The sequence below is a fragment of the Suricata suricatta genome, chromosome 5, assembly GCF_006229205.1.
Source record: "Suricata suricatta isolate VVHF042 chromosome 5, meerkat_22Aug2017_6uvM2_HiC, whole genome shotgun sequence".
Classification (NCBI taxonomy): domain Eukaryota; kingdom Metazoa; phylum Chordata; class Mammalia; order Carnivora; family Herpestidae; genus Suricata; species Suricata suricatta.
The window spans coordinates 37,103,784-37,116,628 of record NC_043704.1 but is presented as its reverse complement, the minus strand read 5'-3'; the positions used below and the strand labels follow the sequence as shown (position 1 = coordinate 37,116,628).

Below are 12,845 nucleotides of genomic sequence, written 5' to 3'. Positions count from 1 at the left end.
ATATATCACCTAACTCTCTCTTTTCACCAAGAGTGAGCACTAAGGGAAAGGAGCCTAGAAGCAGTGATACTTTAGTAGAAATGAGCACTCCTAGTTTCCACATCTTGATTCATAAAACATCATATCCCAATAAAAAATCCAAGACTCCTCGGAAAATTATCTGATCCTAGGTATGGAGCTGTGGAAGTGTAGACTAAATTTGCAGCAACTTGTGCCAAAAAAAGCAAAGAAGTGTTCAAAGATTAATGAAGGTGAAGCATACAGACACAAGGCTGCCCATCACCAAATTCAAGACAATTTGAACATCAAAAGCAGTGATTTTAATTGCTTTCAAAGACTGACTAAATAAAAATCTGAGTCCACTGTGCGACTCAAGTAAAAGTTTAAAATTTTGTATTTCTACTTTAGATGACTGTATACCAACACTTTCATTTGAAAATTGGTCCAATTCTCTGATCCAATGGGGACTTCCCAGAATGGTTATGATAACACTCAGTAATATAGAAGTATCATTCCAAATAGGCACAGTGTTATGAAACAACAGGCATATGCATATTCTGCTACTGCAGCTGTGGATATAGTTTGCTATCCAGTGCCAACAGAAAATCCTCAATAAGTCTTCAGAACTACATGTAAATGTATGTTTTCCATACTTGCTCTTTACAGTGTGTTATCAGACATGATAGTTACTTGAAAAACATGGCAACTGCAGACATTACAATAGTAATTATGATGTGCTTTTTTCACTATTAAAGTTGCATATTTCTTTACAGACACAATTTTTAGGGTTTTTGGTATTTTTTCTTTGTTTTTTGTTGTTTTTGTTATTTGGGTGTTTTTTGTTTGTTTTTTGCACTAGGAAACACAGGCAGCTTTTCAAAAAAAGTAAATGTACAGTTATTTGAAATACAGTAATCTCTTCCTTTTTTTAAATGGATTTCCATTACAAAATAGAAAATGAAACTAGTTTAGGGGAAAAGCTGTAAACATATCCTTTTTATTTTATAAGAAATGTTATCATATCAGTTGATTAAGAAAAGCTCTATTTTATAGGAGAATCTCAAATAATAAATGTAGAATTACCAATGTAAATTGTAAATATAAAATTAACAGATTACTCCATGGTAATATTCAATAGCAGTATATACTAAGAAAGAACACCAATGAGTGCTTTTTAAAAATTAGTTATAATATGGTGGCAAACTGGATATTCCAATAATGTTACCTTATCACCTAATAGATGAGTAGGAAATTTCATACATGAATTAACTTTGCATCAATAATTGAGTAAGCTATACCTACATAATAATAAAGTAAATAACATCATTAATATTATTCAAAAAATTACCTACATTTAATTAAGTCTTTAGACATAAATATCAATCTATAGGGAATCAGAAGATAGAGCATTGATGAAGAAATCATCTGTTTTTATCAAAAAGTCAATGTTATATTAAAAAGATGGGGAGAAAGTCATGTTTCAAGATTAAAAAGGGATTTAAAAGGTAAATATCTAAAGCAACATGAGAAGCTTGATTGGATATTTGATTTAACACACGCAAAAGAGATACATAAGACATTTTAAGAACAATTTTGAGAGTTTGAATATGGTTGAGATTTTAAGTACTTTATTTGGTAAAAATTCTAAAACTTGATAAAACTGTTTATATTTTAGAAATCACTTGGTCTTTGGATGTACATTCTAAAATATTTAGAAACAGTAATTTTGCCTGCACATATTTCCCATTAATATGACACACACATACACTCACACCTTCACATCTATACAGATGAATACATGCTAAAGCACATATATAACTATGCAAGTATATTGGCATATTTTCTATAAATACATATAAATGTATACACACAAAAGAATGACAAAATATTAATAATTGTTGAATCTAGGTAATTAGTATGTGCATGGCCATCTTTTCTATGTTGAGTGCTTGAATATTTTCAATTTAAACATTGAAAGAAATTTTTTAATTTGAGCCAAAGTCATATTCTTTTGTGGCAAAGCTTATCTTTGTTACCATTAGTTATTTTATATATTTTTTGTATTTGGCAATTTTGTTTTGCAGCCACTTTTGAAGTAGGAAGGACTTTTGTTTCACTATTTTAGCTGTTGTTCTTCTATATCTATGCCTGTCTTTTTACAGTTTGACAGTTTTGTGTTGGCTCTGCCTGGTCATAAGCTTTCGTCCTGAGCCAGGTGTGGTAATCACAGGCCATTGCTCCTGATTTATAGTGATATTTGGGCTCAAAATTTATCCACAGGCCCAGTGGGAGAACTGGATCAGCCTCTGCTTGCAAAACTTCTTGTCTTTCACCATTCAGAGGCTTGCAACTTACTCTAAAGCTATCTCTTCAGGCCTAGCATGAGCAGCCTTTATTTTTTAACCAGCTTTTCAGATAGAGGAACCTCACATCAGCTGCTGGTTTTAAATTCTGGAACTGGCTGCAGGCGCTCCTCTCACATGAAACACTTTCAGGCTGATAATCTGAGGATTATGTTCCATCCTGCTACTATCTTTATTAGTACCTAGAGCTCAACAGACCCACAGAGTTTTTCCCTTACATCTCTGAATTATAGTCCTTTTTAGGTAATAAAGATGTTTATCTTGAGTCTTGCACTGCTTTTTTTTTTCTAATTTATTTATATATTTATCTATCATTGCTCTGTAAACTTGCTATTTAGTGGTCAACAAATAAATAAGAGCATTGTCATCTCACAGAAAATTATTAGGATTGAAGATACTTAAGCCCAGCTCAGGTCGACTGAATCATAATTTGCATCTTAACAAGTTTCCAAAGTCATTCAACTACACATTAATTTTTAAGAAGCATTAGTTTAGATCACAAGGATACATTTAAGTGGGATCTCACTATGTCTTCCTGATAAATAATCTGGAAACATATCATAGCAGAGCCAAAGGTTAGTATATATTTTGAGTAGCTAGAACAGGTTTCATTCTACAACATTCACACAGTTTTCATTTATCATTGCAGTTCTTGGTATACAAACAAATGACGCTCAAACTTGGAATACATTTATTTGTGCTTTCTGATTTCTAGTTTTCAGTATGACAGAGAATAGTTTAAAATTACTTGATGTTGTTTTCACGTTTAGTTATTTTTTATACCAGATATTGTTTCTTCTTTTTTGTGCATTATAACTTTTTCTAATTTCATTATTTTTGCCTATGTTATGATGTGCACTATAATCTATAGGTGTATTTTTAGTATACAATGTGTCTTATCATTTATTATTACTTTTGTTATTTTTCTTCTAAATATATCCTTAGAAATTTAATTACTTTTGTCTCTTATAGCCTTTTAAACTTAAAAGCACCTAGAAAGCAAACTAGAACACTATAGAAATATAAGTTGGCATAGAAATATCAAACCAAACCAGAGAGCAATATAAGAACTGCAAATATTTTCATCAATATGTTTAAAGTCAATCAAGAACATATAAATTCTCTCTCATAATGACAGAAATAGAGATCAATCAAGAACATATAAATTCTCTCTCATAATGACAGAAATAGAGATCATTTAAAAATTATGCAATACAATAAACTTATCTTGGGTTAAAGGAGTATAGTCCTATCGCTTATAGAAACAGTGAGGAAGCCACTGTAGAGAATAGTTTGAAGTGAAATTGGGAATCTACTGGAGGTTACAAATCCCATAGGTTTATAGCCACTGTAAGGTTATTAGATCTTACCACAGGTAAGGTAAAAAGACATTGGAGTTTTTTGAACAAGGTAGTATAATATTGATAGTACTGGAAAAAAGTGCCATTCGGGGTGATTATGTTGAGAATACAGTTTAAGTGTACAAATATGATGACAAAGACACTATTTAACAGGTTACTGAAATACCTCAAGAAATAAATAACCAAGACTTGAGCAGAGTGATAATGCAAGATATGCCAGTTGTGGAGAACATATTGATAGACATATAACTGTGTCTGTCTATCTATCTATCTATCTATCTATCTATCTATCTATCTATCTATCTATCTATCTTTAAGGAGATTTGGTAGACAGAATAGCCCTCTGAATATGTCCATCTCCTAATCCCCAGAATTTGTGAATATATTACTTTACATGGCAAAGGGAATTTGCAGATGCAATTAAGGAACTTGAGACAGGGAAATCATAATGAGATTATCAGGATATGCCCCAAATCATCACACTGTTTCTTAAAAAATGAAAGAGACAAGTCTCAATAGTTCATTTTGTTTTTATTTCCCTTGTCTCCAGAGACACGTGAAGTAAAAAATTGTTGCAGCCAAGGTCAAAGAGATTGCTACCTGTTTTATCCTTTAGGATTTTGATGATTTCTTTTCTCACATTTATGTCTTCCATCCATTTTAAATTTTTTTTTTAATTTAAAATTTTTATTTATTTTTTTACTTTATAAAGTTTCATATTTTTAACGTATGCAATTATTTTCCATCATTTAAAATACAGTAGTTGCAATGACACTCAAAACAGAAAAGCAAAGTTATTTTTGTGTATGATGTAAGAAAGTGATTCAGTTTCATTCTTCTGCATGTTGCTGTCTAGTTTTCCCAGAATTACTTACTGAAGAGACTCTTTTTTTCCCATTGGATACTCTTTCCTGCTTTCTTGAAGATTAGTTGGCCATACATTTGTGGGTTCATTTCTGGGATTTATGTTCTGTTACATTGATCAATGTGTTTGTTTTTGTGCCAGTACCATATTGTCTTGATGATTACAGCTTTGTAATACAGCTTGAAGTCTCAATTTGTGATGTCTCCAAAATAAAAAAGCCTCTGCACAGCAAAGGAAACAATCAGCAAATCTAAAAGCTAACCAACAGAGTAGGGAGAGATATTTGAAAACAACATATCAAACTTGCCTACAAAGAACTTATCAAACTCAGCACCCCAAAAACAAATAGTCCAGTGAAAAACTGGGCAGAATACATGAATAGACACTTTTCCAAAGAAGACATTCAGATGGCTAACAGACACATGAAAAGATGCTCAATATCACTCATTATCCGAGAAATACAAATTAAAACCACAATGTGATACACCACATACCTGTCAGAATGGCTAAAATTAACAATTCAGGAAACAACTGATGCTAGCAAAAATGCAGAGAAAGGTAAACTGTTTTTGGACAGTTGGTGGGAATGCAAATTGGTGCAACCACTCTGAAAAATAGTACAGAGGTTCCTCAAAAAATTAAAAATATAAATTACCCTATGACCCAGCAATTGCACTGCTAGGTATTTAACCAAAGGATAAAAACGCTGAATTGAAGGGGCACATAAACCCCAATACTTATAGCAGTGCTACCAACACTATTCAAATTATGGACAGAGTCCGAATGTCTATTGACTGATGAGTGGATACAAAAGGTGTGGTATGTATATACAATGGAATACTACTTGGAATACTACTTGGCAACCAAGAAGAATTAAATCTTTCCATTTGCAATGATGTGGATGGAAACTAGAGTGTATTATACTAAGTGAATAAGCCAGTCAGATAAAGACAAATATTTCACTCATATTTGGAATTTAAGAAACACAACAATGAACATAGGGGAAGTGAAGGAAAAATAAGATAAAAACAGAGAGGGAGGCAAACCATAGAGACTCTTGAAGGCAGAGAACAACCTGAGGGTTGCTAGAGGGGAGTGGGTGGAGGGATTGGCTAAATGGGTGATGAGAATTAAGGAGGACACTTGTTGAGGTGAGCACTCAGCATTTTATATAAGTGATAAATCACCGGGTTCTACTCCAGAAACCAATACTGTACTATATATTAACTAACTAGAATTTAAATAAATAAATTTTAAAAAAAAACATAAAAATAGAAGAGTCAAAGGGATATATTACTAAAGAAAGCAGAACCAGAGATGTGCAATACTGTTGGCTTTGAAAATAGTGGAAGCAGAACATGGAAGAAGCAAGGAAAATTGTTCTCTTTTACAGCCTTTGAAAGAAATACAGCATTGCTGACACCATGATTTTAAACCTATGAGAACTATCTAGTATGTCTGATCTACAGAGCTATATGACAGTAAATTTGTGTTTTATTAAGCAAGTAAATTTGTGGTAATTTACTATAGCATCAATAGAAAATTTGTAAATATTTTGATTCCTGGAAGTAGAATACTGCTATACTAAATGGCTACAAGTGTGAATGTGGCTTTGGAATTGACCAATGAACAGAAGCTGTAAGAATTTTTAATAACAAGATAGAAAAGCTTAGATTGTCTTAAAAAGACTGTGAATATAAATACAGATGTTAAAAATCTCAGTTAACATCTGGATAAAAGAGAAAATCCTGATATAGAAAGCATATATCACATTAGAAAATATCTAAATCACCTGTTTTGTAGGAATATGGTTATTAATGGCACTGCTGATTGTGAAGAAAATGAGAAGCATAGTATTTAAAACTGTAGGAAAAGAAATATTTTTTGTATAGTGACAAAAAACTTAGGAGAAATACGTCTTAAAGTTAAGTGGAAAGTAGGGCTTATAAACAATAAAACTGGACATTTAGCGGAGACAATTTCCAAGCAAAATCTTGAGGAAGTGAGCTTGTTTCCTTGATACAATAAGATATAAAAGGAAAAAAATAAATTGGGAGACGAACTACTATCCAAAACAAAACAAAACAACAACAAAAACAACAACAACAACAACAACAACAAAACAGGGATTAATGATTTGGGAAACTCTGTCTTTCCAGATTAAAAAATATGCTAAAATGTATTGCTATGAGCATGTACTCCAGAAAGAATACTGAAGTGTGGCTGTACAATCTTTAGCTAATATCTTGGAAAGAGGAAAAGGGCAAATGATTCAGTCAAAGGCTCTTTAGAGAGATTAAGGGTGTAAGTGACAGATGCTCTCAATTAAATCAGAAAGCATCTTAGAAACTCAATGGACATGTTCCCGGAAACATCTAAACAAAAGCCAAAAGTAGAATGGGATTATCTACATAAGATCTGTGTGTGATCTCTTCTGTAATGGAATAAATTCTCATGACATAGATGGAAGAGTCATGGAGTTCTTGGGATTTTATACAAGTAGAAACATTACCCAGTAGTTGTGACCAAAAAGGACAGAAAGACTTAAAAGAAGGCTGTAGAATGCTAAAATCTCTATATTCAGGAAACAGGCTGATAAAACTACTCAGCTGCAATCATTATGTTTCATTACATTACATTACATTTCTCTGACTCAGAAATCAGAAGCACAACTCCAGAGCATGAAGCCACAAGCCACAACATATTATTCCTAGACTGTGATGCTTAATGGAGTTTTCCAAAGTTGGTTTCAGAATTGCATGGGACTGGTGACTCCTTCATTTCTTCCGTTTTCTCCCTTTTTGATTGGAATGTCTATGAAAGTTACTTATGCCTATAGCACCATCATATTTGGGGAACAAATACTTTGTTTCTTTAATTTCAGAGGTTCACAGATGATGATGTGTCTTAGGATGGATCACACTTAGAATACCACCTATGCTTGAATTTGATAAATTAGATAACAATATTTGAAACTTTTTAATTGATGATATTTAGATAAGATTTTGCACTTTGGGTTGATCGTATATAAGTTTAGACTTTTGGGGATCTTGGGATAAAGTAAATTTATTTTGCCTGTAAGATAGTTAAAAATCTTTGGGAGACAGAGATTAGAATCTGGTAGACTAAATAATGGCCCCCAAAATATGTTTATGCTCTATTCCCTAGAACCTAATAGGTTACCTAAGGAACTTTGCATATGTTATTAAGTTAGAAGCAGAAAGGGGGGATTAAAAAGACAGCAAGAAGGAGATGTGACTATAGAAGAAAGTCATAGAATAGAATGTTGCTGGGTACTTATGATACCCAGTCCTAAAGCCAACTCTGTGATGCTACAAAAGAGAGGAAGAGATTAGTGCATCCCTGAATAAGTAATCCTTGATTACTTATTATGAACCTGATACCATATTCCATAGTGAATGAAAGAAGAAAGCATTCACATCGTTCCCATTCTTCCGTACCACTTCCTCCTACTGGCATCAAAATTGTATTAGCAGGAGGAAAGTGAGGGCCCCAGAACCATAAATACCATAGAAAAAAACCTCTAACTTGTAATACTCACTGCCTAACCAACAATATCTCCATTGGTAATCAACCAGGTTATTTCCATAATAATATTTATCACTATTGCTATTCCTATTAAAATCCCAATTCTAGATTATTTTATATTCCCAAATCCACAACCCCAAATGACATTTGCTGCCATCCTATTTGACTTCATTTACCAACCCTCCCTCTCAACTCCCACAACTATTCCCCAAAGCCTACATGCATACTTTATCAGGCATCAGCAAAACACGTGTATCATCCAAGTTGTGTAAGAGTGTTCCCTTTAATTTTTTGGTTCTAATTGAAACTTATTGATACGCATCCCCTGAACCCATTTTACTTATCCACTGTTTCTTTATCTTACTCTTCATGCCAACAGGCAATGAAATGGCATACTTTTCTGAGCTGCATCTAGATCACCACTTTGCTCTCTCTGAATAACAACGATAGCAACAATAATAAACAATTCTGAGGATTTGGTGATCATTTGGTATGATCAAGTACCCTCCCTATTATATTACTCACAAGAGATTTCAATTGTTGAAATAATCTGTATTCTCAATTTCTTGGTATCTCACCTCTAATTATCCTATCCTTCACCCTAACTCAGCCATCCTTGTTGCTATAACTTTCTTGTTATTACTAATACTTCTTTCATATTTTTTGCTTTTATTATTGCATTTTCTGGAACAAAACTTCTGTATTTTTGGTTTTCTCTCACAAATACCTAGTTCCAATAATTCTGTTAGCCATTTGGGGCCTACACTCATTTGACTTACCAGTCCTTTGTAACCTAATTCCCTCCCTTACTAAACCTAAAGCTTAGGGAGTATAATTCTAATCTTCTTATAAGCACTCTTCACTTTCTTCCCCTTATGTTTTAGGAAAAAATAAAGTTCCCATTAAATTCAGCCCTCACTTATTCTCTTCCTACCACACTGTTAAGAGAGCTCTCACTGCACAGTGCATAGAGAGCTGGGACTGGCTGGAGGAAGGCATATGACCGTGTTGGGTCAATCAGTTGACAACCTCTACTTGGTCCTTGGTGCTACTTAGAAAGTCCTTATTTACTCTTCCATTCTCTTCAGCACTTGTTTACTGTAATTCCTCTGAATCTGAAATGATGAATAACCTTCAGTTATCTGTACTTTCAAGTGATGAATTTATATTTTTGATGATTCTGTTAGTTATATATGGAAAAATTAGAAAAGACTCTCTAAATCTCCTGCCACCACTTCCTAAAAGTTTATATCTGGACCAATAATTGTATGTGTCATATTTTTGTGAATAAAATGTGTGTTATCCTACATATTCTATGTAAATCTAAATTCTCCCCTCAAGAGTATCCTTTCAAGAATTTTCAACACTCTTGCATATATGACCAGTTTTTCTAATTCTTTTGCATCATTCTAGTAAGCATATGAATCTGAGTCTATTAAACTGATTTCCTATTAATGGTCTTGTCTTTAATAATCTTTTGCTTATTTTGGTAAGAGATAACATTTACATGCTTCCCAGACCAGATAAATTATATATGCACGTTATTCCCTAAATGAGATTGCTGAGTCAAAGGGTAAATGCACTTGTATTTTGATGAAAATTGCTAAAAAGGCCCTCGGATGACATAATAAGTGTGCCTATTTACACACAGTTATCCAAAGAAAATGTTATCATACATCATCCCCCTTTTTCTGCCAGTCTGTGCTGTGAAAAATTTTATCTTAGTATAGTTTTACTTTGTATTTTTATTGTGGTAGATAGAAAACAAAAACAACCCCAATTCTCCAGCTTCCCTGTATCCATACTCTTTGTAATGCGATTTTTCAGTTAATACTACTACAAAGTAAAATCTGTTTCCTCCCTTGTTGATCAGGAGCTGGCCTTATGACACACTCTGGCAATGTAATTTGGCAGAAGTAATGGTGTGCCGGTTCTGAGCCAAGACCTCAAGAGATAATATATATTTCTGATCTGGTGTTTTGTTTTGTTTTGTTTTCTTCTGTTTGGAACTCTTCTGCCACCATTTTAAAAAGTCTGTGCTAGCGTGCTGGAGAATGAGGCCCATTCACTTCTATTACCCCAGCCAACTAACAGCCAGCCCATACACTACCAGTCATCAATCAAGTGAGTGATAGTATTTTAGGTGAGCCTAGGACCCTCAGCCTCCTACCAGCTGACCGCAGATGGAGAGCAAGCCCAGCAAAGATCTATAGATATGCACAGAACAATAATATAAACATTGTTTTAAGTACTGATTTTTACGGTGTTTATAATCCCAGGTCTACATAATTGACACACTTATTATAGAGTTTGAGCATTTTTTCACATAAGCTTAAGAGCCATTGTTGCAGGATTCTCAAACAGAGTCATGACACCAAGGCTTTTCTTTCCAGGAAACAACTTTTATAGTACCCAAAAAACTGAGCAGCCCACATCATATGGAATAGTTTTTTTTATACATTTTCTATTTCTTTGTCTCCCATATATGGTAACACACATAAACATGCAGTCTAATTAAGATGTTTCAGTTTACAGTGTCATGAAGGATGTTGGCACCTGGGCATACATCTAGGTGATCTTGAAGTCTTCTCTCCTCTTTTTCTTTCTCCTTAGGGAGGGGTCCCTACCACACCATTTGTATTACTTTTTCTGTGAACTATCATACACTTTACTGATATTTCCTAGTAGAATTTGTTTTTCCTTTATCAATTACTGGGAGCCATATTTATAGGAAGAAGATTTGTCTTCTTCTATGAATATATTTGTTTGTCATCTCTTTTGATATCACTTAAGGTATCCTCTGCCATGAAGCAGCTTTTATTTGTAGATAATAAAAAACTTCTACATGTCAAATTTTTCATAGTTTAAAATATTGTTTTCTCACTTCATAAAGCAATTCGCTGATATATTTGTCTAGTATTTTAATGATTTGATTTTTTTTAATTCAACCTTTGTTCTCGCAGTTTGGAATTAAATGGAAACAAGAAAACATCACACTCATCTAAACCATAAGAAAAATCCAACAATTCCATTTAAATTATTGTGTTTCTAAGCCAATTTTAGTGCTGAGTTCTCAAGGCAATGAGGTGAACTAAATTTGAAACAATGATATGCCCCTCCAAGAAAAGGCAAGACTCAAAGAGTTTCCCTATAGTCATAATGCAGAATAAAAATTGCTGCCATACATGCAGATAAAATGAAAACTACTGAAATGTTCACAGGGAGATGGGATATTTTAGCAGAGATATGACCCCTATGAAAAAGTGAAAATTGGAAATGCTAGAAATGAAAAACAAAATATTATGAATGAAGAATATACATATATTTGAAACCTTAAGTCCTACCACCATTATTTATTATAAAGGAGAATCCTGATCCTCCTGATAGGCTCATCCATGGTACTTGTGCTAATGAGCAGCACATGGACCTCCTAACATTTTGGGTTTTCAGAGATCAGGATCAGCTAACAGCTAGGACTGGTCTTACTGCATGAGAATGCCTTTGATCTCCTGAGAAGCCTCATCCAAGTATTTCTGGTAATGCCACCAGAGTTTTGGAGATGGACTGGAGGACTGAATGAATCTGGGTCATGCACCTGCCAATCTTCATGCAAACTTGGATATTCATACTAGCAAATTATCTCCTTGCCTAGAAGCAGACTAGGTTCGAGTAGGTTGTTTTGCACCATGGCAGCCCCATCAACTCTAGGGGCTACAACTTTTACCTTGGTGAGGCCATCACTCTGTTTTCTGTGCACCAGGACTGTGACCATTTTCTTGTGTTCAAAGACCTGTATGGCCTGCAGAGGTCCCTTGGACCCCATGGCCCCAAGTATGAACAGGAGTTCTTTATCATTCAGAGCTACAACTGGAAAAGGCAGAAAGAGGAATTAAAAAAAAATTTTTAACATTTATTCACTTTTAAGAGACAGAGTGTGAGTGAGGGAGGAACAGAGAGAGAGGGAGACAGAATCCAAAGCAGGCTCCAGGCCTTGAGCTCTCAGCACAGAGCCCGTCACTGGGATCAAACACACAAACCATGAGATCATGACCTGAGTCCAAGTCGGGTGCTTAACCTACTGAGCCACCCAGGTGTCCCAGGAAAATTTTTGATAACTGACAAAGAACTGACACTGAAGGAACAAGTACATGGAAAAAATGACATATCAATAGAAATTATCCAAATTGAAGTACAGAGAGAGAAAAAAGCAAGTGGGGAGACAAAAACCAAGAATATCATTTCTATTGGACATAGTCTAACAATGTTGGATTCTCACTATAAAAAGAAAAAAGGGACTGACTGGAAATCTAGAATTGTGTTTTTGTTTTTTGTTTTTTTTTTCTTTTTGACCCCGCTGAGAAGTTACCTTATCATACACAGAATTTCCAAATGTATTTACATCGGTCTCTGCTTGTTTTCTTTGGTTTAGCTATTTCATGTTCAATGTGGCATTTCATAAATTACTGAGAATTTATAATATATTCTAATATCTGAAATGACTTTCCCTTACTTTTTTCTTCTCTATTGCATTGGTTTTTTCTTTAATATTGAGTTTTAAATTATTTTCTTTATGACATATAGAATCAAATTATCTAGTTTTAAGGAAACGTATTAACATTAGTGTGTTCATTGAGATCACATTTTCATCAATTAACTCTAGGAGGCTTGACATATTTGGTATAGAAACTTGCTTTTCCATAAATACTG

The 12,845-nt window shown here is 33.8% G+C and overlaps 1 pseudogene; it reads right to left on the bottom strand.

Annotated features, from left to right (window-relative positions):
• Positions 1-11,601: 11,601 nt before the first annotated feature.
• LOC115291115 lies at positions 11,602-11,961 on the bottom strand (annotated as a pseudogene).
• Positions 11,962-12,845: the final 884 nt, after the last annotated feature.